The sequence below is a fragment of the Amblyomma maculatum genome, chromosome 11 (assembly GCF_055883805.1).
Source record: "Amblyomma maculatum isolate TAMU_Amacu chromosome 11, ASM5588380v1, whole genome shotgun sequence".
Lineage (NCBI taxonomy): Eukaryota > Metazoa > Arthropoda > Arachnida > Ixodida > Ixodidae > Amblyomma > Amblyomma maculatum.
Window position 1 is genome coordinate 91,497,542 of NC_139354.1, and position 14,613 is coordinate 91,512,154.

The 14,613-nt window shown below is 45.5% G+C and overlaps 1 protein-coding gene across 13 annotated transcripts in view; it reads right to left on the reverse strand.

Moving 5' to 3' along the window:
* The window catches only part of LOC146174387 (A disintegrin and metalloproteinase with thrombospondin motifs like), a 119,796-nt gene that overhangs the window by 87,797 nt on the left and 17,386 nt on the right, over window positions 1-14,613 (reverse strand). For 9 of the 13 annotated variants that reach the window (XM_084583191.1, XM_084583192.1, XM_084583185.1 and 6 more), the window contains one exon: window positions 7,763-7,874. The exons of the other annotated variants lie outside the window; for them this stretch is intronic. The gene's annotated coding sequence lies outside the window, so the exon portion shown is untranslated. The remainder of the gene's footprint in view (window positions 1-7,762; window positions 7,875-14,613) is intronic. 13 annotated transcript variants of the gene reach the window in all.

The window sequence follows — 14,613 nt, forward strand, 5'->3', positions numbered from 1 at the left end:
GCTGTACATAGAGAAACCTCGCTGTGCCGCATAGAAATGAGGCAGGGAAGATGATGATCAAAAAGTGGCTCGTGCCGGGATTCGCAAATGGACTAAGCTAGTTTCTAACGTTCTTGCTCTGATGAATATACTGCTTGCAACATCTTGGTGGAGATGCTGGTTGTTTGCTGCTGGAACGCATACTCCTGTCAGTGCCGACGCTGCAGAACAAAGACCACGTTTTAGTTGATGGTGTGTCTTTCATGGCTATAGTAGTTACCTGTGCCATCGTATCCGTAACGAGCGCTCTGTTTAAGCGTCGCCATTGGAGTGGCGTTTCATTGGGGTTAACATGTTCAGTGTTCTAGTGTGAGTGGTGCGCCATTGCATGCCATTGGGGTGCGTTGTTTTAAGTTCCTGGAGTGGTGAAGAGTCCGGAAATGGCAGTGCTTGCCGGATCAACGGACGACGACCGCCTTCAGCTTGACTTTTTTGAGATGTGTGGCGTCAATGTCGACTGCCACACTAGTGAGCATAGCATCGTGTGAGTTTTTTGCGTTTCCGAAGATACCATTGTGCATCCAGCATCGGCTGTGTGTGTACAGGTATCCTGCCGCGGCGCCATCCTCAATATGTCTGAGGCGAATTTAGAACACGTGCATCTCACCTGCATCAAGAAAAATGTTCTAAATCTTGATGCTATAATGTCTGTCACCAAAGGCCGCATTGAGCTTTAGGCAGTAAATTGATCCACTGAATCTGTTTAAAACTTGCGTCCTGTAGTACCGACTTGCCAATGTCTATTGCCTTTATTAGCGAAGCCATTGAAGAAACGACTACTTTTCAAGATTAATTGCCATTACTTCGCAAGATTGACCCCTCTATCTCCACGAAGAAGCGCCGCGTACTGTTGACCATTTTAAGGCGACAATCGACCCTGCTTGACTTTCCGAACCAGGCGGCCCATCTTTAATTACTGCTTCACATATCCTACACAAAATCGGCACTGGCGCCTCGCATGCGTATTGACAAAATCCCTACCATGTGCCGCTATCTGAATAAAAAGTGATAAATGAACAAGTGAAGGAGATGAAAGGAAGGATGTTATTCAAGTGTCGTTGAGCTATGGGGCTTCCAACGTGACTCTTGTCAGAAAGAAGGATGGCAGATGGCGGTATTTGGCTTACTACCGTTCTCTAAATGCGGTATCTAGACAAGAACCCCTTCCCCTTATAGAGAGCGCCACTGACCGCTTTTTTCTGCCTACATTGACCTCTGATCAGGTTTGGAAAATACCTGTCTACCAACCTGACAAAAGGAAACTCCATTTAATAGACCTTATCGCCTTTATGAATTTAAAGTAATGTATTTCAGCTTCTGCATTGCAGCCGCTACCATCAAAGGATTCATGGACACGATACTGAATAGTTTAAATTGGGATGTATGCAAGTGTTACTTGAACGAAGTCGTAACTTCAGGAAGACGTTCACGAACCACAGCGACTGTTTATCTCTTAATCTGGACTGTATGCGCAATCCTTGCCTAGTGCTAAACACAAAAAAATAGCCGGTTTGGAGCAAGCAAGCACTAGTTCGCGGACATCTAGTGGATATAGACGGCATCACACCTGATCCAGCAAAAATAGCAGAAGTCACTTCTTCCAAGCTACCCCAATCCGCCAATGTACTAAGGAGTTTGCCGGGTTTGTGTTCATAGTTTCGATATTTTGTTCCCCTCTTTGCTGACATCGCGGACCCCATATCAGGCCTCCTTGATAAAGATGTAGCTTTCGAATGGACACCTGAATGCGGCACACCCTTCCGTCGCCTGAAATCTCACGCTGTAACCTGTTCTCCACCATTTCAATTATTTAGCACCCAAAGAAGTGCTTACCGACGTAAGCGGTGTTGGAATTGTCGCGGTTTCTTTCTGGCGTTGCGGCAGCAAGGAGCACGTCGTAGATCAGGCGAGTAAGCCCTTAGTAAGCTAGAGCGCAATAATACTGTCATGAACAGGAAAGCGTCGCGGTCGTTTTCGCCATCACAACGCTTTCATACATATTTTTGTAGACGCCGGTTTACCGTTGTCACGGGTTACTATGCCCTCTGCTGAATAGTTACCTTGAGGGACCCGTGTGACCGCATTGTATGATGCGGGCCCTCCATCTACAATAGTATGACTTCCTAGTCACCTACAAGACTGGCCGTAAGCAGTCTGAAGCAAACTGTCTTTCACGCCTGCCCTTCCTACGACGGAGTCTGACGATGATTATTTCGATAACTGCGCGCGTCGGTGCCACTGGCTTTTCCTCACAGCGCCAAGCTTAATGTATTTCAATAATTTGATCCCACCTTGGAGCCTGTCTTAGCAGCGGTTAAAGTTTCATCACGTGAATACCAGTGTGCGTGATCACGTGATCTGGAACGATAAGAGCACCCGCTTCCTCCTGCTAGTTTTGAGAATTCTACTTGTTATTTTGCTGGTCATTCACGGCTACTATAGTTGCTGGTATCGTGGAACTGCGAGAGCGCTCCACCGCGTCCAGGAGCACGTCACCGAAAATGCGAGCAAATATTCAGCGGCACGCTGCCAGCTGCACCCAGTGTCAGTGCTACAAACTTCCCGCAAGCGTGGCAGCGGGGAAACGTCACCCAGTGAAACCACCCGTGCACCATTTGAGCGCGTGGGCGTGGACCTCCTTGGTCCCTTTCCTCCAACTCATAATGATAACCGACGGATCATTGTTGACGTGTACTACACCACTCTATATTTTAAGACGGCATTCATACCGGGTACAACGCGTATCACGTCTCCTGCTTTTGTTACGGCGATAGTTCGCCGCAGACCGCCAGGACGTATTTATAGAACGTAATTGCCAGTTTACCTACGAAGTCGTGGAGAAGATGCTCTGTTTATATACGTCATTTTCGCCATTCGTCGCCTTATCTTCCCCAACCCCACTGTATAACTAAACGCGTCAACAGCACGATCATTAACACGCTCTTCAGGAACGCCGATGCAAATCACAAGAACTGGGACATCATGCTGCCGTTCATTACCGACCCTTTTAATACCTCTCGTCATCAGACAACTGGCTTTAGCTCATTCTTCCTATTCTACGCTCGCCGTCCACGTTGTACCTTTGGCAACATCTTCCCGTTTTCTGCCAGTAGTGAAGAGATTCCTCGATAGCCGAGAAAATCTGTTTTGCCGGGGTGCCTGGATGCTTGCCCGACTTCGCTTCCAAGCCGCTCAGGATCATCGAAAGCACGGTACGATGCCAATCACTGTCGTGTCCAGCCTGGAAATATGGTTTTGCTGTGGGTGTGACACAAAATCTGCTGTGCCATTGGGATGGACCATTTGTTGTCCTCGCCCCATTAAGTGAGCTCAAATATCCCACCGCGCGCCTGACCACAAGCGGCCGTTGTTCTGCAAAACGTGAAGTCGCGCAAGTTGTTCTTTTAAGACTACCTCCCATGCAACGCTATTTAATTCGCCCAGCGGGCTTCGACTGCATAGGAGGACATGTGATGCCCAGAAATATGAAGCGGAAAAATGAGCATGACGAAGAAGCGGCCTCGTGCTTGTACTCTCAAAAAAACTCTGATGTTTTCAGACGTTCGTCTTCCGGCGAATAAAGCCTCGCTCGTAACAATACTTAGCGCTGACTTGTGCCGCAACCTGATCGTTGCACTTTAGGACGAGATGCATGATAGAGCTAGGAGCCGCTTTTAAAAGCGCTCTCGCCTAATAAGGAGGTATGGTTCGGGAAACCTGAAGTGAAAAAGGAATTTTCCTTAACAACACAAACTTCATTCTATACCCATGAAACTATTTGAAAACTAAGCATTTTTTTCATGTGTAGATTGGATCATAGGCGACCTCAAGGAACACCGAAAAGTGAAAAATCAGAATTTATTTCTAAGTAAGGCACTTAAAAAAGAAGATTTGCCTTTCCGTCGTGAAAATTAGCAGTCACGACCGCACTGCGAGATTTAAATATCTGAAAGCCAGCTTCCTCGAAGAGCATTCAAAAGGTAAGCGCAAACAAGCCACCCACAGACAGACTAACGACACAGCACAAGCGCTGTGCCCAGTTCTTTGCCACAAACCGCCAGGAGGAAGTGTCTGTCTGTGTTAGTCTGACAGTCCGTCTGCGGTGGTTGCTTTTTGCGCTTACCTTTTTAACGTTCAATATGCACAACTTCCCCAGGAAGGGTTTATACTGAAGTTTATTTCTGGAAAAGACCTAAGGGGGATATGCCAGCTAAAACTACCAGGTGAATCAATTCTCTGCGACTGATTCAGCACATGTACTCTCAGCAGATAACATACACAAAGGAAATTGACCAGCTATATCTTTAGGGAGGGGCGTTGCGACAAGAAAGACAATGGCATCATGCCGGAATTCAAGCCAAGTTAAACAAGTTGAAAATAAATCTACTAAAAACCAATTGAAGCCGAAGTCGTTTCAAGAAACATGGAATATTCTGATACCACTTGCAATCGCCTTGATAATATTTAGCGAACAGAACAGAGGATTGGGATAGACCGCGTACGACAAATATTCTGCGTTAATGAATAGAAGTTTTCAAGCAACCTGAAACCGAAGAAATGTAACACCTGCAGATTACCGGTACTTAGAAAAGAGGCAGAAATAGTTAGGCTAATGAAAAAGTTCTCAAACTAAAATTAGGTTCGAAAGAAAGACCGGAAATTTAGATGAGCAATTTTGAGCCGACAAGCGTAGCTATTGAAACGTATTAGGTAATTAATGTTGATATGCTCATGAAGCAAATACACGCCTATGAGCAGGAAATAGCCTGTGTTCAAGAAAAACAATGTAGTAGGCGGTAGCAAAAATAGTTTTTGTGTATAAAGTTGGGAAGTGTGCGGACACCAGGTCGCTGCTGTTGGCACAGGACAGGTATATCTTGTGATGCTGTCGATGTCTTCGTAAGTGTGGATTACCTCGAAAAGGTAATGATGGTGATGTCTGTATGAGCTCTTCCCTCATCATCATCATCAGCCTGATTATACCCACTGCAGGGCAAAGGCCTCTCCAATATTTCTCCACTTAACCCGGTTCTGTGCTTGCTGCATCCACTTGACCCCTGCGAACTTCTTAATCTCATCTGCCCCCCTAACTTTCTGCCGCCCGCTGCTCCTCACTGGTACCTCATTTAGCATGGGTGTCAAGAAAACACAAAAAGTAAACATATGGGCTTTTTCTTGACTCCTTTCGCCGGTTGAACTTTGCCATATGCTCGAAGTAGCTGTAGAATTGTTCCACACATGTCTGTGCTTCAGCTTTCGAAGTTTGCATGTACTTTATTCAATTGATATATGGGAAGAAGAATACTTTATGGAGTCGTGTGCACTGCAGTAGGTTCCTTCCCTAGGTAGGTATCAAAGATGGCAGCTGTTGCTTAAAGACTCACTTCGGTATGGAACTGTCTTGGAGACTTGCGATTTTACCTTATCAAGAGCCAAACTGCTGAAAAATAAAGTGTCATTGTTGCGACAAAGACAGAATGACAACAGCAGAGTTGTGTTATTGAAGAATAAATTTTTATTTCAGTTCCGTTCACGCACAAATAAATACGCAAGAAAGAACAGCTCTTACCAGCCAAGATACAAGGTGGCTGCCAGATACTTCGTATCTGTCCAGTGTAAGTTACACTAAATTTCAAAGTAGGTAATATAGTATTATGAATGCGCTTGAATAGTCGCCTACCGAACTGTTAAAACGGCGCAAATCCACCTAAAAGCACAGTCGCAGATTACAGTTGGGTAATTTCATACAGTCGCAGTTAATTATAAACGAATAAACTATCCGGTGCAATTTGAGCAAGAAGATATGAAAAATTAGTAAACTGTGTCGCAATCTGCCTCCATGAACTGCTTCTTTCTGTCATTGAAGATGCTCCCTATGTTTCAAAACAGTAAAACGTTCCAGAGAGTAAATTGAAAGTCACGCAGGGCAGCGAACAATCTCAAGAGCTGAAGGACGTTTATTAGACATGGGGAAACATGGTCAAAACAAAGAATAGCACAGATATAGGTGTAGCTAAACTGTAGAATGAAATCAGATTAAGTAGTATTTCTAGCAATTAACTATGCAAATTCATTTTGTATCAGAACCAACCTCACGCGGTGACAATAGCACTCAAGACAACAAGGCCTTGAATGCATCCCTCACATGCGGACAATTTCAAGAGGTTTTCTGAGAGATAAGTTGCCAGTTCAGACTATTCGCAGTGTAGTACGGATAAGTACTATCATAATCTGACATCTTAAATGTGAAAACTCATGCTGACAGCGAACAGGGCCTTTCATGCGGTAAAACAAAAATAGGCAGTCTGAGAAGAAATGGTCGTACCAGGAAAAAGTACAAGTGAATCTTGGCTCAAAATTACTGAAAAATAATAAAAATAATAACATTTAAATTTACCATCATACAGCACGCTCCCTAATCACTGTAGAATACCCGCTACAGAAGATCTACAATGCTGTGTTGTTTCTTTGTTTCAGTTTGTATTTTAATTCAGGAGGAATAGATTCGAGTGGCTAGTCGCCGCTTTGTGTAGTAGAGGTCTTTACGGGGCCCTTGTTATGGTTTCCCCATCTTTCATTTGATGCTCCTACTACAGTATAGACGGCTGCGTTTAAAGTTCAGAAGGCAGGTCGTCCCACTAAACTAAATTTTCAGGTCACAAAGATCAACTCTTCTTTTTGCCATTGAACAAGGGGATCAGCTATGATTCCTGTTATTAGCGCCCTCCGCTCATCCAGAAACCATATAAGGCGGTTAGTAATTTTAATAATATCTTTATATTGTCCTTGCCATGAGACTGTCATGTTCATACTTCAAGTCTTGCACTCTCACAATGACGGCGCATGCTGTTTATTCAGCTGAAGAGGCATTTTTGACTATTTGTCGACTATGACTTTATAGAAGAGTGCAATATTTTGCATTATGTTGAAGAGCTCTTACAGGGTCGAATGTTTAGTCTCCAGAGAAGCATTTTAAAAATCATCCTCTTCCACTACTACTGGGCCTTTGTACTTCCAATATGCAGACTTGCTCTGTCAGCATTCCCAAATGTTTACACATTGGACTCCTTATTAAGCCACCGCGTTCTATTCGGCTCTCTATTGTCCTGCATCGCTATGAATGTCGCTAACACGATGACGGACATTGTAGCAGCATGGGCTGCAAGATATTTCAGTTTGCACGTTGTGGCCGGTGCATGATTGCTGCTGCTGCCGAGGCGCGGTGGTCGGCAATGACATTATCTCACTGTGGTACCGAGCAACGCCTCCAGGTTAGTTTTAGTACACAGTTTCATTTTAACGGGTGACCTTATTGGGTAATTGCAAGAAAACGGGAACATATTTAAAACATCGACCATGCACTTCTCACAGCTAATTTACTCTCAACACCACAGGTATCAGAAATCAGCACTTATATGGCTAAATACGTATGACTAAACACTTAAAACAAGGGTAACAAAATATATACGAGACAGAACCTAGCATTATCCGTAATTGATTCGTAGGAAAAGCAGTGTCAAGTATTCGAAGCATCACCACTCAAAATCTAAAATGTAAAAACAAAATGAACAAGGCAAACAAACACAACCAAGGTATCATGCAAAAATTTTAGTAATAGCAGTCACTCGTATCAAAGTATCAAAAGCAGTGTCATGTACACGAAGCAGAAGGAGCCCAAAACATAAAGCGTAAAAAAGGTAAAATAAAACCCAATAAACATTACCATCAAAGACAGGTCGTCCGACGCAAGTGATTATCAGTACATACTGGGCCTCGAAACATAGATCATTTTATCATGATAGGCTTCATCACTTTTGTACAGCATCACAGAAGACCTGCACGGGAATTAATAGAATCAAATTTTATAAAGAAAATGGGGAATGAGTGTATCAGCGAGAGTGCAATTAAGCTATGAACGCGTGCTTGGTCGAGGGTTCAAATATGTTCCATGTTTCTTTCAATATAGATTTGGTAGTTTGCGTTCGTCATGTATCCTGTATTTGTATGGTTACATCATTCAGTATTTAGCTCCGAAGACGTCCTTGTAAGGTACATAATGATGACACCGAAGGTAGGCTGGGTTCGTCTTTGCAGTGTGTCCCTGAAGGCTTGTGGTTACTTCCTTTTTTCTTTCTTTTAGCGTTTGGTGGAGGTTTGCTATGACGGATTCAATGCACAAACTTGCATCTTAGCACTGACGCCAGCTTGGTGAAGAACTCTGCCGTCCAGGGCGACACCTTCACAAGCCTAACTGTAATTACCATCGTGATGGCACAGCCTCGTAATACAGGAACCTTTTTCAGAACCGATAATGTCTACTACAAAGGATAGCCATGTACGAGCGAACAAGTAAACATAACCAATGGTACGCTATACCAAAAAAACAGTAAACATAACGACTTTCTACTGAAGCAGACAAGATAAGGCAGGTGGTTACCGGATATGTTACAAAAGAGTGGCTCCCAAAAGGCCGTGACACCTGATGCACTTCCTTACTTTGGTGCGCAAGAAGAAAAGTCTCAAGTGGATGGCTTGTTGCTCCGAGAGGACAAGATTGTATTCTTCGACGTGCTGAGGCTACGCTTGTCAGCTTCGCATAAGGAAACCACTTTGGCGTTGTAAGAACCAATCAAAGGCTGCAGGACTTCTATTGGTGGCCTCGAAGTGAAATAATGAGAAGGGTTCAATGCTGCTGGACCAAATATAGAACGAAAGCATCATCTGCGGATGACGGAGCGTTCTATTTCTTCCCCTTCACGGTCACCTTCTCTTCCCCCTCCTCTTTCTCCTCTTAATCTTCATCTTATTTTCATTCCTCTACTTCTTTGCCTTCTTCCTGTTCTTCCTCTTTGTCTTATTCCTCTTGTCAGTCAGTCAGTTAAGTCGTTCAGTCATGTCCGACTCTTCGTGACCCTATCGACCATATCACGCCATGCTTTCCCGTCTCTCACTATCTTCCTAACATCCCATACCTTCATCTGCAGCGCCTCGAGGACGCCACCTAACCATCGCGTTCGCTGCCTGCCCCTTCTCCGGTGCCCCTCAACCTTTCCCAACATCAAATCTTTCTCCAGTGACTCCTCTCTTCTCATCAGATGACCAAAGTAGCTTAGCTTTACCTTAAGATTATGACCCACTAATGAACAGTCAGTGTTTATGGTCGACAACATCGACTGATTCGATCTTCTGGCAGTCCAAGGAACTCTCAAGAGTCTCCGCCAGCACCACAATTCAAACGCGTCAATTCTTCGGCGGTCAGCCTTCTTCACAGTCCAACTCTCTCAGCCATACATCACAAGTGGAAAGACACTAGCACGAGTTATACGGGCCTTGGTTGGCAGACTAATGTCTCTGCTCTTTACTAGGCGGTCAAGGCTAACCATTGCTCTCTTTCCCAGAAGCAGGCGTCTCCTAATTTCATGGCTGCGTCTCCTTCCGGGGAAATCTTGGAGCCCAAGACGAGAAAATCTGTCACAGTTTCCACTTCTTATCTCTTGATGCTCCAGGACTTAATAGGGCAAGACGCCATGATTTTTCTCTTTTTAATGTTCACTTCAAACCCAATCTTCTCACTCTCTTCTTGTACGCGTATCAGAAGTCTCGAGTTCCACTTCACTTTCTGCCATTAAAACGGTATCATCCGCATATCTAAGATTGTTGATACGTCTTGCAGCAATCGTCATTCCAGCTGAAGACCCGTCCAGACCGGCCATCATCATGATGCACTCAGCATATAGGTTAAATAGACAGGGCGACAGTATGCATCCTTGTCTCACTCCTTTCTCAATTGGAAACCAATCAATAAGAGCATGCCCAGTTCTAACTGTGGCTCTTGCCCTTCATACAGGTTCGTGAGGAGACAGATGAGATGAATAGTAGCTCCCATCTCTTGGAGAACTTGCCACAATCTGCTGTGATCTACGCAGTCAAACGCTTTCGCATAATCAGTAAAGCAGAATCATATGAACTCTCTTGCTTTTGCCATAATCTAGCGAAGGTTGGCAATGTGGTCTATAGTTCCTCGCTTCTTGCGAAACCCACCTTGGACGTTTGGAAGCTCCCGGTCCACATACTGCTGCAGCCTACCTTGGAGGATTTTCAACATCACCTTGCTAGCATGCGAAATAGGCGCGATCATGAGGTGCTTGGAACAATCTTTGGCACTACCTTTCTTAGGAATGTGGATGTAAACTGACCTCCTCCAATCCTGTGGCCATTGCAGGGTTGTCCAAATTTACTGAAATTATGTATACAGAACCTTAACAGCGTCATGGTTGAGGTTTTGAACCAACTCAGCTGGAATGCCATAAATTCCGCTAGCTTTGTTCTTAGCAAGGCTGGCTAACGCCCATTCAACTTCACTTTTCAGGATGTCCGGCTCGAGATAAGTAATCACAACCGTCTTATATTGGGTTTGCACATCCGGGTCCTTCTTGTACAGTTCTTTTGTGTATTACTGCCACCTCTTCTTTATCTCTGAGGCTTCAGTAAGGTCCCTGACTCGTTTGTCCTTTATCACGCCAGGTTTAGCACAGAAGCTTCCTTTGATATCTTTGATTGTCTTATACAGAGCTCTTGTGTTCATCAATTGGCTGTTGTCTTCAACTACTTGGCAATGTTTGTTCAGGAAGGCATTCTTATCTCTCCTTGCTTTTTTCTGAAAATCCGTATTGAGAACCTTGTATCTTTCTCTTTCCCCATAACGTTTGCCATCCTCCTTTCCTCAGGCATTTACAAAGCCTCTTCAGATAACCAATTTGCTTTCTTGCATTTCTTTTGCTTTGGAACTACTTTAGTAGCACCTTTTTGTATTATATCATGAACATCTGTCCACGTCTCTTCGGGCTAGATCTAATTCTTGAAATCGATCCTTAACTTCCACAGCATATTCTGATAGAATTTGATCCATATCATACCTTAAAGGCATTCTAGGTTTGTGCGTTTTCTTCAATCGAAGCTTAAACTTGACAACAAGAAGCTGATGATTGGTGCCACAATCGGCCCCAGGCCTTGTTTTTACTGCTTCTATAGGCTTCTCCATCTTTGCCGACAAAGAATATAATGGATCTGATTCCTGTACAGACCGTCCGGTGAAGTCCATGTATACAGGCGCCCATTGTGCTGTTGAAAATGAGTATTCGCTATGGTCAGATTGTTTTCTTGACAAAACTCTACTAGCCTCTGCCCCTCTTCATTTGTTTCACCAAGACCGAACTTGCTTGTAATTTCGGATATTTCTTCACTCCCCACCTTAACATTCCAGTCTCCTATGAGAAAAAGGACGTCTGATGATGGAGTGAAGTCTAAAAGGTATTGCAAGTCAGCATAAAATCTCTCAACGTAAGCTTCTTCAGCAGTAGTGGTTGGTGCATAGACATGAATAACTGTTATGTTGAAAGGGTGACCTTGGATCTGAAGTGGAATTATTCGGTCGGTTTTTGGGTTGTGCCCTAGCACTGCTTTGCTCATTATTCTGTTTACTATGAGAGCGACCCCATTCCTTCTCCTCGATTCGTGCCCATAACAAACGACATAGTGGTCGCCGGAATTAAATTCTCCCATTCCGGTCCACTTGAGCTCGCTAGTACCCAAGATATCAATGTTCAATCTGTCCATTTCTCACTTGACGACATTTAGTTTACCTCATGTCATCGATATTACATTCCACGTTGCTATGTGATATATCTCCTTGCAACATCGGACTTTCCTGTCGCTTCCTGACACATCCACAACTGAGCATCCTTTTGGCTTTAGCCCAGCCGCTTCATTCGTCCTGGAGCTACGAGGAATCGCCTTTGTTCATCCCCAGTAACCTGTGGGAAGCCTACCATCCTGGGGGGCTCATCTTCCGGTGCCATATCATTAATGCTATTGTGACTGGCCATAGGGTTTTCTTGGCAGAAAATACTGGAGTGGGTTGCTATTACATTCTCCAGTGAATCACATTTTGACAGAACTCTCTGCCGTGACCTGTCTACCTTGAGTGACCCTACACAGCAGAGCTCACCACTTCTGTTGCTGTCTACTTTTTGACACTCGATAAATCTGCTCAACCACTTTCGCGCATTTGCAACCCGAAAAAACCTTGAGAAAAATTCGCTATGGAATTTGTAAAACCTTTTTAATGGGCACCTTGCAACTGTCGATACACAATGATTCTGATTGACTACCACTCGAAGTTTCTTTAATTACATTTCCACGAAAATTAAGGTCGCATATGGGTGTCGGCTACCTGCCAGGGGTATTCAACCGCGATGGTTTCTCGGGCGAAATTGCAAATGACAACGGGCTGCAGAGTAATTTCAAAGGTTCGAGGAAATCTTGACGGAGAGCAGCAATATACATGGTTGCTCCTCGGAATACTACCCCCCGGAAAACTGAGCAATGAGAACTTCCAACTGCGGGCACAAAGCTTGGAAAAATGTTGAGATTGCTAGAACGCTCATTGCCAAATTTCTTCGTCGTCTACCTCCGCACACAATAGGTGAACTCCGCACGCGGCAACCTGCTTGTCACTTGCGAAGCTCCTGATCGGTCGTCAACCAAGAACATGGCTCGACACCTCTGGAGGGCCATCTGGGAGCGATGTGCAGTTCATGGCTGTGCTGAAACAAGTTTGCGAGAGGGTCCAAGTTGAGCGTCATACACATACCGGTATACGAATAGGGGACACAGTACTAAGGCCCACACATCTCGAAACGCTGACCTCGCTCGGGTCAGAATTCTCACAGCTAGAAGGATGGTATTGTTTTCATATGTTGCTCCATTTAAAGTAGTCAGGAAGGCTGGAATTTATTTCCACTGAGCGATGGTTGTATCTAGAATGCCTCTAAATTTGTTCGCGTACCAGAAAACAGCTGTGACTCTACACCAGCATTGACACTGGCTCCAAACAATGACCCGACTACGTGCGGAGATCGCGCAGAACCAGCTGATACGAAATCTGAACCGCATTCCGCTTCTCCAGTGGTTGAAGCAAGTTCATCTCGTCCGCAAACCGGCAACACAGGACAAGCGCTGCATCGATGCGCAAAACAGGGTCGCCAACCTAACAGACTTCAATACCGACTTTAGTGCTTCAGTTCTCGTGCATGCTGTGCTTTCATTACTGTATCCTATTTTTAGTAGGGGAATGATGTTCTGTCCCGCAGAAGATTCGATTTCGTTTATCCATGTCCCGCGCTCTCATCATCAATCCTTTTTTCTTTCTTCTGTCAAACCTGACGCTAAGAGTCTGTGTTGGAAGTAAACTGTCTACTTTGAGCTGTCCTCTGCGTCTGTTCAATACCTCGTCCATTGCAAGACACCACATACCATCGTACACACCATCCTATTGCTCCCCATTTCGACCACTTGCAAGAACTGCTGCTGCTTTCTCGTGTGAAGATCTCAAAACACTCTAGCTGCCGTCCCATCCGCAGAGTTCGACCATGATTGCTCGCAGATGGCTAGAATGTAAAACCAGCTTTGCATTCAAGCTTAAGCCGGCAGATGTTACAAGAACAATAATCCAATCTGTCGTTCGCCAAGAGTTCCCGATTGTGGGCCTCAACTCTTTCGTCAGCCTCCGTAGAGCCCTTGTTCCCACCTGGCTACTGAGGCTTCCACTGCGTCCTTTCCGACACATTCCCGCTACCGTTAACCGGCAGAATGGCACACCTCAGACGAAGGTACCATCTGTTTTATCTGCTTACGTGTTCACCTAATTACTCGCCATTGAATCAGCTTGTAAGTAGCGCGCCTTAGGCATGGTACTACAATGACTGCACTAACGTCTACAGACCTTCCTGAAACCCTCTGTGCAATAACCCCTCCATGCCTTGTAGGGCTCGTGGCGCGCCGCGCATTCGAAGGCCGCGCCACTTCCCAATGTTCCCTGCGCGCGTGCCTGTTTCCCTCTCCCCGCTCGCGCGGGGATAACCGGTCCCGCGCGAGGGGGCTATAAAAGAAGGCACGCGCCGCCGTCTCGTCTCTCTTCGTCCCTGGACCCTGCCTCCTCGTTCCTGCTTCGCTCCTGGCTCTCTCCACGGAAACGACCCGCAGCCACCCGGACGACGACCCCGGACAGCCTCGACGACGCCCGCGCTTAACGTGAAATAAAGGATGTTTGCTATACGGCCCACTTTGTGTCTGTCGTGCGCATGCCTCGGGCAGAGGAATCGCCCACAACTGGCACCCAACTGGGGCTGAATTAGAACCCATGTGGACGATTTATCTGCCAGCGTGGCAGCGCACGGCAACACGACGGGCCGGTCCTTTGTATGTTAGGCGCGACGCCATTTTGAGTTTAGGGCTATCGTGTGTGCAGATAACACGGAGTGTAGTATAGTAGTGTTTGTACAGTGTTTTATTTTGTTTTGGGTTATGTGTGTGTTTGTTAGCGTCGAGTGGTTTGTGGCCCATTATTGTGACCAGCGCGGCCATGCTGGCCGTCTTCAACGCGTCTGGAGTGGAGCCCGCTGCCCAGGCCTAGAGTACGGGCCTCAGGAAGCCAGGTGTGCCCGGGGAGAAAACGCCTGCTGCAATGTGCATCCAGCACGGCACCACGTGGAAAGGGGTCAACGATGTAGAGCA